This window comes from Neovison vison, chromosome 5 (assembly GCF_020171115.1).
Source record: "Neovison vison isolate M4711 chromosome 5, ASM_NN_V1, whole genome shotgun sequence".
Taxonomy (NCBI): domain Eukaryota; kingdom Metazoa; phylum Chordata; class Mammalia; order Carnivora; family Mustelidae; genus Neogale; species Neogale vison.
Genome location: NC_058095.1, coordinates 105,238,243 through 105,254,617, shown reverse-complemented (window position 1 = coordinate 105,254,617; position 16,375 = coordinate 105,238,243). Strand labels below are relative to the sequence as shown.

Below are 16,375 nucleotides of genomic sequence, written 5' to 3'. Positions count from 1 at the left end.
AGAATACAATAACTGGAAAAAAAATACAATAACTGAAAGAAAAATACACTGGAGGAAATCAATAGTAGATTAGCAGATGCAGAAGAGTGGGAATGGATTAGTGATCTGGAAGGGTAACAGAAAGCACCCAAGCTGAACACCAAAAAGAGAAGAGAATTTTAAAAAGTATAGATAGATTAAGGGATTTCTTGGACGTCAAGCAAACTAACATTCAATTTATAGGGGGTCCCAGAAGATTAAGAGAGAAAGGTGTAGAAAACTTACCTGAAGAAATAATAGAGATGAACAAGATGAACCCAAAGTGTTCCACGCCATGACACATAATAATAAAAATGCCAAAAGTTAAAGAGTTGCAAGAAAGAAGCAAAAGGGAGACCCCATAAGGCCATTAGCTGAATCTTCAGCAGAAACTGAATGTATCATGTTATTCCCTTCTGGTTTGAAAAGTGCTGAAAGGATAAAAACGTACAACCAAAAATATTCTACCTGGCATAGTTATCATTCCGAATTGGAGAGAGCATAAGTTTCGCAGATTAACAAAAGTTAAAGGAGTTTATCACTACTAAACAAGACTTAAAATGTTAAAGGGACTTCTTTAAGTGGAAAAGGAAAGGCCATACTCAGAAGGAAAGTATAAAATATAACAACATATACATAAAAAGGGGAGGAGAGAGTAAAAAAATTCTTTTAGAATGTGCTCAAACTTAGGGGACTATCCAATTGATACAGACTAGTGTATACTTAGGATAATATATATGAAGTTCACAGTAACCATAAATCAAAAACCTATAATACATACACACACACACAAGAGAAACCCAATCCTAACACTGCAGGAAGTCACCAATCACAAGGAAAGAAACCAAGAGGAGAAAGGAACAGAAAAAGACAACAAAAACAACCCGAAGACAATGAAAATGGTAATAACATACATATCAGTAATTACTTTAAATGTAAATAGTCTAAATGCTCCAATCAAAAAACATAGGGTAAAAGAATAGATTAAAGCTAAAAAAGACCCATCTGTAGGCTGCCTACAAGAGACTCACTTCAGATCTACAGCCACCTAAAGACTAAAAGGGAAAGGATGGAAAAAGATATTCCATTCAAATAGCAGCAAAGAAACCAGGTAGCAATGCTTGTATCGGACATAACAGACATTAAAACAAGGCCAGTGGTGTGCCGCGGCCCCGAGGAGCCGTTGAGGGGTCGGGGCTGAGGCCCGCTCTTGTGGGAGCCGACGCTGCTACTGTCCTCCCGCCCGCCCGTCCATTCTCCCTCCCGGCGGCCATCATGTTGGCGCTCATCTCCCACCTGCCGGACTGGTTTCGCTCACTCTTCTGGAAGGAGGAGATGGCACTGACGCTGGTGGGGCTGCAGTACTCGGGCAAGACCATCTTCATCCATGTCAGCACATCAGGTCAGTTCAGTGAGGATAGGATACCCACAGTGGGCTTTAACATGAGGAAAGTAACTAAAGTAACATCACAAGAAAGATTTGGGACATAGGAGGACAATCCCAATTCCGGAGCATGTGAGAACAGTACTGCAGGGGAGTCAGTGCCATTGTTTACGTGACAGATGCTGCTGATCGTGAAAAGATAGAAGACTCTCAAAATGAACTACATCACCTTCTTGCTAAGCCACTGTTACAAGGAATTCCAGTGCTAGTACTTGGAAGCAAGAGAGAGCTTCCTAAGGCCTTGGATGAGAAACAGCAAACTGAAAAAATGAACCTATCTGTTATTCAGGACAGAGGAATTTGCTGCTACTCAATTTCTTGCAAAGAAAAGGAAAACACAGATAACACACTTCAGTGGCTTATTCAACATTAAAATCTAGAAGAAGCTGAAGCATCTCCTGAAGTCTTCCAGGACTTCCTGGCTATAATCCTAGAATTACTGTCCATTACCCTGAAGTACTTCCCAGAGTACAGTCCTCTCTAAACCCAAGAAATTGCCTTTTATAAACAAGAGAGTTTATTTCTCTTGTGCACTGCTGAAGATGTGTATCCCTAATCCTTCATAAAGAATCAGCTAGAGTTGTTGTCATGATAAAGTCAGCACACAACACAAAAGCTTCTTATACATATTTGTCTTAAACAGTGTATAGAGCCTTTTTTAAAAAAACAAAAACACTTGACCATCTTAAATCAAGAAAATTGCATATTTCTGTTCTGGTCTTACTGGGCCAGATTTATATTGTTTTCAGTAAATGTCTATGATAATTCATTGTAGAATCCATCCGCTTAATACTGATACTGACTTGATAACAACATGAAGTTTCTAGTGCCACACAGTATTTAGAAAACCTTTAGCTTGACTCATGTGGGATATAAACATACTGTTTACATCTCTCACAAATGCATGTGAAATGTGTAATCACACCTTAGGAATTTTTTAAAAAATGGTCTGCAAAGCATGACCTGAGGCACCAGATCAGTGTTGTTCTCGTTTTTTACACTGGTGAGATCATATATGAATTCTTAAAACGTCTGCTTTCTGAGAATTCTTCATCACAGATAGCAGTTGGGGATATGAGAGGAACAAAGGCATGCTATTGTGTATCTGTCCAGATCCTTAGTTCTCTACTTTTTCTTCTTTTTCTTTTTCTCTTTTTTGATTGGGAGTGGGAGGGATCAACATACTTTTTTAAAGGGTTGGGAATTGAAGATTTTCTTAAAGGCTTTCATGGATTTAGAGCATTCCAACCAATGTAATAAAATGGGTTAAGAATGTCAAAAAACAAACACTGTAACAAAAGATAAGTCGTTACATAATTATAAAGGGACCATTTTCAACAAGAGGATATAACAATTATAAATATCTATGTAGCCAACACTGGAGCACCTAAATATATAAAGTATCTTTTAACAGACATAAAGAAAAGAACTGACAGAAATACAATAATAGTAGGGACTTTACCACTCCATGTATATCAGTGGATCGATCATACAGGCAGAAAATAAGGAAACAATGTCTTTGAATGACACTTTAGACCAAATGGACTTAACAGATATATACAGAACACCACATCTAAAAACAGTAGAGTAACATCCAAGTGTACATGGAACATTCTCCAGGATCATATTCTAAGCCACCAAACAAGTTTCAATAAATCAATGAAAACATGCTGTCAGGCATCTTTTTCAGCCATAATAGTATGAAAATAGAAATCAATCACAAGAATTAAAAACAAAACAACAACAACAACAACAACAAAAACCTGGAGGGGTGCTTGGGTGGCTTAGTCAGTTAAGTGTCTGCCTTCAGCTCAGGTCATGATCTCAAGGTCCTGGGATGGAGTCCTGCATCAGGCTCCCTGCTCAGCAGGGAGTCTGCTTTTCCCTCTCCTTCTGCCTCTCCCCCAACTTGAATGTTTGCAATCTCTCTCTCAAATAAACAGAATCTTTAAAAAAGGAAACTGGGAAAAAACACAAACATGTGGAAGTTAAACAACGTGCTACTAAACAACCAATGAATGGGTCAATGAAGAAATCAAAAAGGAAGTCAAAAAATACATGAAAACACAATGATATAAAATCTTTGGGACACAGTGATGGCATGTCTAAGAGAGAAATATATAGTAATACAAGCCTACCTCAAGAAATAAGAAAAATCTCATCAAAAACTAATGATGTACTATATGTTGGCTAATTGAACATAATAGAAAAAAAATCTCAAACTATCTACCTTTACAACCAAGGGAAGAATAAAAACAACAAACCCCAAGGTTAGTAGAAAGAAGGAAATTATAAAGACCAGAGCAGAAATAAATGAATAGGAACTGAAAAAAAAAAAAAAAATAGAAAACATCAAAGAAACCAAGAGCTGGTTCCTTAAAATGTAAATAAAGTAAGCCTTTAGCCAGACTCAAAAGAAAAAAAAGTGAAAGGTCCCAAATAAAATCAGAAATAAAAGAGAAGTAAAAATCAACACCACAGGAGTGCCTGCGTGGTTCAGTGGGTTAAAGCCTCTGCCTTTGGCTCAGGTCATGATCTCAGGGTCCTGGGATGGAGCCCCACATCGGGCTCTCTGCTGAGAGGGGAGCCTGCTTCCCCCTCTCTCTCTGCCTGCCTCTCTGCCTGCTTGTGATCTCTGTCTGTCAAATAAATAAATAAAATCTTTAAAAAAGAAAATCAACACCACAGAAATACAAAAGGTTATATGAGCCTACCACAAAAAAAAAAAAAAAAAAAAAAAGCCAACAAACTGGGAGACAACCCAGGAGAAATAGTAGGTTTCCAGAAATTTATCCACCTTCCAAAACTGAATTAGGTAAAATAAGCAAATCTGAAAAGACAAAATTAAATTGTTAATGAAAAAACTCCCAACAAACAAAAGTCTAGTACCAGATGGATTCACCCATGAATCTACCAAATCTACCAAACACTTAAAGAGGAGTTAATTAGAATAAACTTATTAACTTAAGGAGTTAATAAGAATAAACTTGTCCAAGGAGGTGAAAGTCCTATACTCTAAAAACTATAAAACATTGATCAAAAGTAGTTGAAGATGACATGAACAAATGGAAAGACATTCCATGCTGCTGGATTGGAAGAATATTATTGAAATTTCTGTACTACCCAAAGTAATCTACAGATTCAATCTGTATGCAATCCCTACCCAAATACCAACAACATTTTTCACAGAACCAAGAAATGATCCTAAAATTCGTATGGAACCACAAAAGACCCTCAATAGCCAAAGCAATCTTGAGAAGGATCAAAGCTGAAGCTATCACAATCCTTGATTTCAAGATATACTACAAAGCTATAGTGATCAAAACAGGATGGTACTGCAAATAAAAACTGACACACAGATCAATGGAATAGAATAGAGAGCCCACTCTACTCAGCGGGGAGCCTACTTTCCCCTCTCTCTCTCTGCCTGCCTCTCTGCCTACTTGTGATCTCTCTGTCAAATAAATAAATTTTTAAAAATCTTAAAAAAAAAAAAGAGAGAGAGAGAGAGAGAGCCCAGAAATAAGCCCATGCATATATGGTCAATTGATCTCAACCAGAAAGGCAAGAATATACAACAGGGGAAAGACAGCCTCTTCAACAAATGGTGCTGGGAAGACTAGACAGCTACATGTAAAAGAATGAAACTGGACCACTATTTTACCATAAACAAGAATAGATTATGAAGCTAAATGTGAGGAGACACCAGGTGGCTCAGCTTGTTGAGCATCTATCTGACTCTTGATTTTGGCTCAGGTCATGATCTCAAGATAGTGGGATTAGCCCCATGCTGGGGGCGGGTGCAGGGGATTGTTTAGGGGAAAGATGCTCAGCAGGGAGTCTGCTTGAGATTCTCTCCTTCTGCCCCTCCCCCTGCTCATTGGTTCTCTCTCTCCCCCTCTCCGACTCTAAAAAAATAAACATATTTTTTGTTTTGTTTTAAGGAACCTAACTGTGTGAGACCTGAAACCATAAAACTTCTAGAAAAAAACATGAGCAGTAATCTCTTGAACATGGCCATGACTTAGCAACATTTTTCTAGGTATGGCTCCTATAAGGCAAGGGCATCAAAAGTAAAAATAAACTATTGGGACTATACCAAAAAATAAAAGCTTTTGCACAGCAAATGAAACTATCAACAAATGAAAAGGCAGCCTATTGAATGAGAGAAGATATTTGCAAATGATATATCTGATAGGGAGTTAATATCCAGAAAAACATAAAGAACTTAAACAACTCAACACCAAAAAATAATAATAATCTAACTGAAAAATGGGCAGAGGATCTGAGTAGTAATTTCTCCAAAGAAAACAAAGATGGCCAATAGATACATGAAAAGATGCTCGGGGCACGTGGGTGGCTCACTGGGTTAAAGCCTCTGCCTTCAGCTCAGGTCATAATCCTGGTGTCCTGGGATCGAGCCCCACATCAAGGCTCTCTGCTCCACAGGGAGCCTGCTTCCCCCTCTCTCTCTGCCTGCCTCTCTGACTACTTGTGATCTCTGTCTGTCAAATAAATAAATAAAATCTTAAAAAAAAAAAAAGATGCTCAACATCACTTATCATCAAGGAAATGTAAATCAAAACCACAAGGAGATATCAACACCTATCAGAATGGCTACTATCAAAAAGATAAGTAAGTGTTGGCAAGAATATAGAGAAAAAGGAAACCTTGTGAACTCTTGCTGGGAATGTAAATTGGTACAGACACTGTAGAAAACAGTATAGAAGTGCCTCAAAAAAATTAAAAACAAATACCATATGTTCCAGTAATTCCACTACTATTTAGCCAAAGAAAACAAAAACACAAATTCCAAAAAGAAGTAATAACCCTTTTTTAGTGTATCATTAGCCAAGATATAGAAGCAACCCAACTGTCTATTGAGAAATGAGTGGACTGAGGCGTGTGTGTTTACACACACACATACATACACACAATGGAGTATTAGCCATAAGAAGGGATAAGACATTGCCATTTGCAACAACATGGATAGATCTAGAAGGTATTATGCTAAGTGAAATAAAAGGAAGAAAAACCAGAAACAAACACATTAGTACAGAGAACAAATTGATGGTTGCCAGAGGAAAAGGGAGTGGGAGATACAGGCTTCCTGTTACAGAATGAGTAAGTCATGTGGATGAAAGGAACAGCATAGGGAAAATAGTCAGTGTGGTTATAATAGTGTTGGATGGTGACATATGGTAGCCACGTTTGTGGTGACCACAGCATAACATTTAGACTTGTTGAATCACTATGTTGTACACCTGTAACTAATGAAACATTGTGTGTCAACTCTACTTCAATTAAGAAGAAAAAAAAAAAAGGTAGGATAGGTTGAGACAGAGTCTCACAATGAAACTCAGTCCTGGCAAAGTAACCCACCATCAAGAGGGATCTCACAACTCCGATCTCTCCCTGGGGAGTAAGGGATTTGAACTCCTCTTGTAGTGCTGCAGCTTTTTAAAGTGTGTACCTGAGAAATGAGTCCCCAAAACACCTAGCTTTGAAAACCCATGGCGCTCCTGTCCAAAAGCCCCACAAGGCTATCAGGACCTGAGAAATAGTTCTTTTTTTTTTTCTTTTTCTTTTTTAGAAATAGTTCTTAAAGGGCTATCCAGAATTACCCACCCTCAGGGCCTAGCAGAGAGACAGTGAACTAAAAAGCACCAAGTCTTCCTTTAAAAACAAAACAAAACAAAAACAAAAAACCACACCCTGTTTGCCTATCTTAAAGCTTCACCTAAGGGCTGGCACATCTAATTTAACACATATCCAGGGACCTACTGAAATGCTTTACAAAGCAGTTGCCTGTGGGTGCTATTTTTGTGCTCTTCCCTCTGCCTCACTCCAGGTCACCAGTATCTCCCAGAAAGGAGTTTTGTCTTGTGCCCTGTTTTTACAGCTGCCCTCCAGGGGAGGCTGCTTGGCTCTGCTGGCCAGCAGGCCTGTACTTTTGCAGGCTCCAGAGGACTATAACAAATTGAAAAGGAGTTCTTAACCCACTATACCACAGGGCAAAGAGGTATCAGACTGAAATTCCCACTCTCTCTATAAAAGCAGGTTATTACTGTATCTTTATAGCCGTGGCCTATGGGGCATGCTTTTATTTCACTACTTGTATGGGAGCTGACTATAACCCTCTCCAGAGACTGGGAAGGCCGGTGGCACCATCCTTATGCTCTTTATCTTCATGCTTTTCCTCCTCTTAGTCTCAGGTTGCAAGAAAGGAACTGCTTATATACTTTTTTGGTGTCCCACCTTTTGTGTCTGCCACCCTGAGAAAACATTCCTTGATAGTTTGACCCTGGTATCCAGCAGGGCTTGTGTGTCAGTTGGATGGTAGCAAACAAAGAAATGCTTCTTAATTGGCTATCATCCCAGGGCGGGCTGAGGCTTGGTGCAGAGAAAGCAGACAACACCTGTCTCCCAGTCTTCCCCTGAAAGAGTTGTATTTGCATATTTTAAACTCTGCTGCCTGAGGGTCTTGCTTTCAATCAGCCTGAATCTAGGCTCTGACTGAGATCCTCCCTTTGAGACACTCACAAGTCTTAGAGCACCCTCAATTATTTGAAGCCACTAGGAATAAAATAGACTGCTGGGACAAACGCAAAGCTCCAAGATACAGTGAAAAGCCAGAGCAAGATTGAATAATAATTTCATCTCCCGCATGATCCTGCTCCTTCAGGCTGGGAGATTTGGCTGTTTTTTCTAATGCATAGCTACCAACACAGAGAATGAAAGAAAATGCAGAAACAAAGGAACATGTTCCAAATGAAAGAACAGGTAAAATCTCAGAAAAATACCTTAATGAAATAGAGGTAAGGAATTTACCTAATAAAGATGATCACTAAGCTCAGGAGAAAATGAACAAAGTGAGAATTTCAACAAAAAGAAAATATAAGTACCACATATTAAGTCATAGAGCAGAAGAAATAGTAATTGAACTGAAAAATGCACTGGAGGGGTTCAACAACAGACTAGATAAGCAGAAGAAAGGATCAGTAAATTCCAAGACAAGGCATCAGAACTCCTCCAATTAGACCAGCAAAAAGGAAAAAGAACAAGAGTGAAGATAGCTTTGGGAACTTATGGGACAACAGCAAGCAGACTAACATTCACATTATAAGGGTCCCCAGGAGAAGAGAGAGAGAAAAAGTAGGAAACTTATTTGACAAAGTAATGGATGAAAACTCTCCTAACCCAGGGAAGGAAACAGACCTGCAGATCCAAGAAGTCCAGAGAGTTTCGAAAGGATGATACACCATGATTGAGTAGGATTTATTCCAGGGATGCAAAGATGGTTCAACATCCACCTATCAGGGTTACACACTATATTATCAAAGGATGGATAAACATTATATGATCATCTAAATTGATGCAGAAAGAAATTCAACATTTGAATTTGACAAAATTCAACATTTACGATAAAAATTCTGGATACGTTGGATATAGAAGAAACATACCTCCACATAATAAAGAGCATATATAATAGGCCCACAACTAACATCATACACAGTTGTGAAAAAGTGGAAAACTTTTCCTCTAAGACCAGAAACAAGACAAAGATTCCCACCTTACTGCTTTTATTTGACATAATACTGCAAGTCTTAGAGCTATTAGGCAAGAAAAAGAAATAAAAGGCAACCAAATTGGAAAGAAAGAAGTAAAACTGTCATTATTGGCAGATGACATGACACTATATAGAGAAAACCCTTAAGCCTATACTAAAATAAAACAAACAAAAAAACCTGTCAAAACTGATAAATGAATTCAGTAATGTTGCAGAGTATAATATCAATATATAAAATTGTGTTGCATTTCTATACACCAATAACCATAAGCAAAATTAAGAAAACAATCCTGTTTCTAATTTTACCAAAAGAATAAAATACCTAAGAATGAATTTAACCAAGGTGAAAGGTCATACGTGGAAAATTATAAGACACTGATGAAGGAAACGCAAGAAGATACAAATAATGGAAAGGTATTCCATGCTGATGGATTAGAAGGATCATTATTGTAAAAATGTCCATACAATCTAAAACAATCTATATATTTGATGCAATCCTTATTAATATCAGTGGTATTTTTTATAGACCTAGAACAAATAATCCTAAGATTGGTATGCAACCACAAAAAAATTCTGAAGAGCCAAAGCTATCTTAATTTTTTTAATTTTTTATTTTTTTACTGTGTTAGTCACCATACAGTAATCTTAATTAAGAAAGAACAACAAAGCCAGAGGCACCACACTTCCTTATTTCAAACTACATTACAAAGCTCTAGCCATAAAAATGATACTGGCATAAAAACAGATACATACACCCAAGAACAGAATAGAGAGCCCAGAAATAATTTCACACATACATGGTTGGTTAATTCACAACAGTGGAGCCATGAATATACAATGTGGAATGGGTAGTTTCTTCAGTAGATGGTACTGGGAAAACTGGACAGCCACATTTAAAAAAAATGAAACTGGACCACTGTTTTATACCATACACAAAAATGAACTCAAAGTGGATTAAACCTTGAACATAAGAACTAAAATGATGAGGGACGCCTGGGTGGCTCAGTTGGTTAAGCAGCTGCCTTCGGCTCAGGTCATGATTCCAGCGTTCTGGGATCGAGTCCCACATCGGGCTCCTTGCTCGGCAGGGAGCCTGCTTCTCCCTCTGCCTCTGCCTGCCTCTCTGTCTGCCTGTGCTCACTCTCTCTCCCTCTCTCTCTGACAAATAAATAAATAAAATCTTAAAAAAAAAAAAAAAGAACTAAAATGATGAAATCCCTAAAATAAAACAGGTAAGCTGCATGACACCAGTCCTAGTGATTTTTTTTAATTTGACACCAAAAGGAAAACAACAAAAGCCAAAATAGTCAGTGGGTCAGCATCAAATGAGAAGGCATCTGCACAACAAAGGAAACCATCAACAAAATGAAAACACAACCTACTGAGTGGGAGAAAATATTTGCAAATGTTTATCTGATAAGCAGTTAATATCCAAATACATAAAGAATTCACATAACTCAGTAGCAAATAAAGAACCTGATTAAAAAATGGGCAGAGAATCTGAATAGAGACTTTTCTCTAGAAGACATTTGCATGGCCAGCAGGTCCATAAGACGGTGCCCAGGATCGCTCCTCATCAGGGAAATGCGAATCTAAACCAAATGTTATGCCACCCACACCCATCAGAGTGGCTAGTATCAGACAAGAAATACCATGTTGTCGAGGATGTGGAGTGAAGGCTGTTGGTGGGAATGGAAATTGCTGCAGCCACTGTGGAAAACCTTATGGAGGTTCCTCAACAACTAAAAATAGAATTCCCAGAAGATCCAGCAATTCCACTTCTGAGTATTCATCCAAAGAAAATGAAAACCCCCCAAAAGAACTCGCTCCCCCGCATGTACATTGCAGCATTATTTACAATGGCCAAGATACGGAAGCCACCTGTGTGCCCATCAGTAGATGAATGTATAAAGAAAAATATATTTTTTCAGCCATAAAAAAGGAAATCCCACCATTTGCAACAACACAGATAGACTTCAAAGGCAGTATGCTAAGCAAACAAGTCAGAGAATGGTACCATATGATCTTCCTTCGATGTGGAATTCAAACAAACTCACAGATACAGAGAACAGACGGGTGGTTGCCAGGATTGGGGGATGGGGAGTAAAGCTGTTCAAAAGGTGTACTTTCAGTTGTAAAAACATAAGCCCTGGAGATGTGACACAGCTTAATGACTGGTTAGCAACACCGGGTTGTATATTGAACACTACTAAGAGAGCAGATTAAGAGTTTGCATTACAAGAAAACAAATTTTTTTTTGCTTAAAATCAGGAATGACTGGCAGAGGACAGACACTTGGTGGTTTTGCAGAGATTTTCACCACTGTGATTGTTTAAGAGAAAACTACCTGTGCCGTCTTATTTTTGACTCCATCATGAAGGCAGGGGTTCAGATAAACCCTAAATTATGCTGCTTTGAAGAGAGGATGCACCTGATGTTGGTCACCAGAGGGGGGCTCAGGTGCACCGTGGAAGCGCTAGCTGGGCAGGTGGGGTTCCAGCTGGACGAGTACTAGCTGGTGGTAATGGCAGGGGCTGGGGTAGGGGTTGCAGGAATGTGGCCGTGAGTCTCCCCCCAACACAGCCAGCTCCCACTTTGAGCTCATGCGGGATGTGTGGTGATTAACTAGGTTTATTATGGTGATCATTTCACAATACGTAATATTAGTACAGCACTGTTACTCTATTTTTATATATCAACTATATTTCAATAAGAATTATTTTAATCATTTCTATTTAAAATAATTTTTAGGGGCACCTGGGTGACTCAGTCGGTTAAGCGGCTGCCTTTGGCTCAGGTCATGATCTCAGGGTCCTGGGATCAAGCCCCATATTGGGCTCCTGCTCAGCAGGGAGCCTGCTTCTCCCTCTCCCAATGCCTCTCCCCCTCATGCTCTCTAATAAAATCTTTAAAAAGTAAGTCTTTAAACAACTTTAAATGTTTTAAATAATTTCAAAGACAACATAGGCTATATGAAAACTTCCCAGAGGACAGTGAAGTGGGAAGCAAGATGTGTTTTTCTTTAGAACAAAAATCTGATTTTTCATGTAAACCCATTGCCCAATTTCCTTGAGTTGCCCCTAATGTTTTTGTTAGTCGCTGGATTAAAATTTCTATTTCTGTCTCATTACTCAGCACACATTGCCACCCTGGTTGTATTTGCACCAAGGACACAAGAGGAAATGACCCTTCTCAGAAAGAGGAGGTGTGAGAATGAGGGAGAATTCCAGTGTGACACTGCCCAGGGTTACTGGGTCAGGGCAGAGTCCCCTTCACCAGGGGTTCTACCCATGTGCCAGGAAATGAGTCTACTGACACCCAGATCACTGAAAAAGATGCCTCAGCTCAGACTTCTTCACGCTCCTAACTGCAAACTGCCTAGGCTCAAAGTTGCCAGAGAAGCTTCCAGGGTGACTGCAACATGTCACTGCTTTGTGATTTCAGAGACATAACCAGATCTCCCTGGCTAGTTGCCTGAAGCAGATTCATTTATCTAATGCTATTCTGTTCCATAAGTAGCAAAGGGAGGACCCACTGGCTTCCAGTGAGTCAGCAGCCTGCACTGCTTCAGAGAGAAAGGGGACTCCAAGGCACATGGCTGCTGTCACAGAAGGCAGCCCTGAGAGCCCGAGGCCAGGCAGAGAGAGGCTTCCCTGGAAGGAGGGCCCACAGGGTGAGGTTTTACTCTGGAAAGGTCACCTGGGGAAGAGTTTCCTGAAACATCTAAATGATTCATTCTCAGCCTGTAGTATTCCTGGTCAAGTTAGACAAGCAGACAAGAGAGGCACAGCCAGAAGGGCACAGAAAGAAGCTCCACCCAGTGTCTATGTGAGTTGTCTTTAAGATAGACCAGATGCTGCTTTTGAATCTGACTTTTCTGCAAAGCTGGAGAATACCACCAGATTTGCTGCAAACTCATCCCCCGTGCGCTCAGCGTTGGAACTGGGGTGGAGGGAGGGGTGGAGGCTCGCAGCCACCCTCCTGCAACTCCCTGCCCCCGACCCTGCCCTTACCACCAGCCAGTGCTGGTCCAGCTGGAACCCCACCAGCCCAGGTGCACTGTAGAAACACTAGTAACCGACATGGGGTGTGTCCTGTCTTCAAGGCAGGTAGTTTTGGGTTTATCTGAGCTCCTGCCTTCATGATGGAGCCAAAATGAGAGAACATAGGTAGGTTTCCATTGAACAAGCACAGTGGTGAAAATCCCTGCAAAACCACCAGTTGTTTGTCCTGTGCCAGTTGTTCCTGGTTTTAAGTCAAATTTAACACCATTCTGCCCCCTGATAGCGGGAAGATTTGATGTCTCCTAGCAGTTTCTTTCATGGCAACCTTGGCCTTTTGATGCTCATGAAGCAATTCTCATGGAGGCTTCCTTTTTCAGGCAGATTCAGAATGCAAATATGCTTACCAAATGTATGCTCTTCGAGTAAGGCTCCAAAGATGGAAGTTATAGGGTAATGTGCATTTATCAAATAAGAAATACATCGGGGCACCCAGGGGAATGGACCCTTAGGGAAAATCCTAGATCCACATATTGATTAATAAACATTGCCTCTCCCTCCCAAAGCGTCCTCCATACTGGAGGACTTCCTTCTCTCAAGAGCATCATGACTTATCTTTTCTTGTTTAGCCAAATTCAAATGATTGAGACCATCAGGAGAACCACAGTGCACCCACTTACAAGCTGTACCAAAAGCATTTTGCACCATGTTCTTCAAAGATCTATAACTCGGACCATCAAAAATCTCCATAAGTGCTACTTTCACTTTTGGCTTCTTAAGCCACCTGTGGCAGAACGACTTGGGAATTTCAGTGGGCTGTACAGAAAGGGCAGGACTAGATTCATCAGGCCATGGGGACACACACCACAGAATATAGAGACTGAGATTTAAGGAAAGGATCAGGAGGTTGGACAGATAATCCGTACAAAGACCTGAATATCTGAACTGATGTTTGGGAAGACACTCGGGCAAGCCAACAGGAATGTGGCTTGTCACAAATCTTACAAAGTGAAAGACTACAGCAGTATCCTCTAAAATGCTTTCTACCACCAGTCTTCCTCCCCGTCCAGTCCTTTCTCCTTTATGCCGCAGCCACAGACTTGGCCGTGTCACCATCTTGCTCTCAAGTCTTCCGGTTTTAAAGTGCAGGGGACTTACATGAACACGATTTGGGGCCCACCCTGACGAGACTCTTCTTACCTCTCAGGGCTCACCTCTTGCTTTGGTTCACACCTACAGCCTCTGATCAGGCTGCTTCTGTGCGTGAGCGTGCCTCCATGCCACGCTGGTCGCCCTCCAGTTGGAGGGCACCTCGTGCACCTCCAAGATTTTGTCCAAGTATGACTGCCCAAGGCAAGCTTTTTCTACCCATGCTGCCTCATTTCTCAGGAGAATCAACATCTCCCTCCTTTGTGCCCAAACATGGTCCATCCGTTGTCACTCACCTTCTCATCACAGCTCACTTTATCATCCTTGAACACTGTATTGTTCATTGCTAGGGGCTTAGATTATGTCTTGTTCAAAATTATCTGTGCCTGGCCCTCCGGACCTTTTTCTCACCAAAGATCCCATGGAAAATGATAACTAGAATATTTCTGTGGTGCAAGAGGCTGCTGGTAAAAGAGAGCAGCATCTTGGTGCACCTTTAATAACCCATTCAAAACTTAAACACACCCATGGAGAAGACCCCTAGTTAGTGTTGTGATTGAAAGAATGAATCAGATTGTATAAGATTAGGAGAGATCTGCAAGTAGGCAAAGACCTTAGAAATCAATGGAAGGAACGGCCATACATAAGTAACAGAATTAAGACTGCAACATAAGGATGAGTATGTAGATTTCTTACCTAGTCAAGGTGTCCTTGACCAGAACAGCTCTAGACTCCATTCCCAGTGTGAACTTCATCATTCGACTGTGATCAGGCCAGCTGCTTCTCAGCCCCACACCCTGTCCACATTTGTTGCCTACCTGCTAACAGTCAGCCTGTTTGGGTTGGCCTCTCTCCAGCACAGCCTCCTCTCCACCCATGCCATCCAGCAGGAGGCCAGCTGTGCATCTCAAAGGCTCACCTGTGGGGCCACCTCCTTTGGAGACTCCTCTGCTCCAACGGGGCAGGTGTGCCTGGTCTCTGCTTCACAGCCCTGCCGTTGGGCCTGTCATCAGTTTCTTGCCCAAGGGATTTCTTTCTCTTATCTTTCAGTGTAAGCTTCATGTGGTCAAACACAGAGTCTCATTTTAGTTTCCACTCCTTCACCTGTAATGGATACACAATAAATGTATTTTACATTCACCCATATCTCTCAAGCAGCTGTGGGAAAACCTAGTTCCCATTTAATAGGGAAGAAAGGGTGTCTGTTGTATAGGGAAGGGCCTGCTGGGTGCCAGGAAAAATCCCAGATAGTAAACCACACTCAGGACCCTTATTTCAAGGATTCATAAATTAGATGATCCATACTAAATAGGGCCAGACCCGCTGTCCCCAAATCCATTATTTAATGGAAACTTTGCATAGTAAGTTTGGCCTGCAGGCTTAGGCACTGAGCTAGACCAGATGGCGAATCTGTCTCGTATAGAGGTCCCCCGTTCCACAGAACAGAAGCAGGTCCCTCGTGTGCTGCATGCAGGGAGGGTGGGCGGAAGAGCAGAACAGGGTGAGGTGTTAGAGGGAGACAATGCTTGTCCAAGCCCTAAGGGGCTTCTGTGGGGTCTGGCAGTAATCAGCAGCACCCCCTCCTGTCCAGTCTCTGCAGGGCAGAGTGTATGGAAGAGTCTGGTTCCAGATAGCAAGAGAATAAATGCTAATTTCCTGATAGCCCCTCACTCATCAAAGATTTACCACTCTGAGCCATGGGCCACTGCCCCTAGGATATAGCCTGGCAATCTCACACATACTGGAATGGAGTCCCATGTTGACCTAAGACTGTGATACCCTACCCTGATCACGCCCATCTTCCAATCAGTTAGATTCAAACAGTGCTGCTTTGGTGGAGAGAGACACACCCTTCAGATGTTCTTTTTGTATTTACTAGTGTCCTCATCCCGGCATCCTCACGCTTGGCCAGGCCCTCATGCTTGTGGGGAATCCGTGCAGCAAGCAGCCCTCCCTATGTCCTTGAAATAACAATAGCCCCGACGGCAGCCAAGGGCTGCTTCTCCTCCCAGGTTCAGAGAGGTCTCCTCAGGCTGAGAAGTCGGGTCCACACTCACCCAAACTCTGCTACCTCTTGATTTTAGAGTTTGGAGAATGAGATGTTTGGTAACGTTTGATTGCCACGACACTGCTGGAAGTTTCGAGTTAACATCCTCCTTGCCAGTGACCCCAGTCCTACACTAACATGACGTG

At 41.2% G+C, this 16,375-nt stretch overlaps 1 protein-coding gene and 1 pseudogene across 2 annotated transcripts in view; both read left to right on the top strand.

The window, feature by feature from the left end:
- FAM124A (family with sequence similarity 124 member A) overlaps positions 1-16,375 on the top strand; it is a 102,908-nt gene that overhangs the window by 85,401 nt on the left and 1,132 nt on the right. The window lies entirely within an intron of this gene.
- On the top strand, positions 1,194-1,835 carry LOC122907060 (annotated as a pseudogene).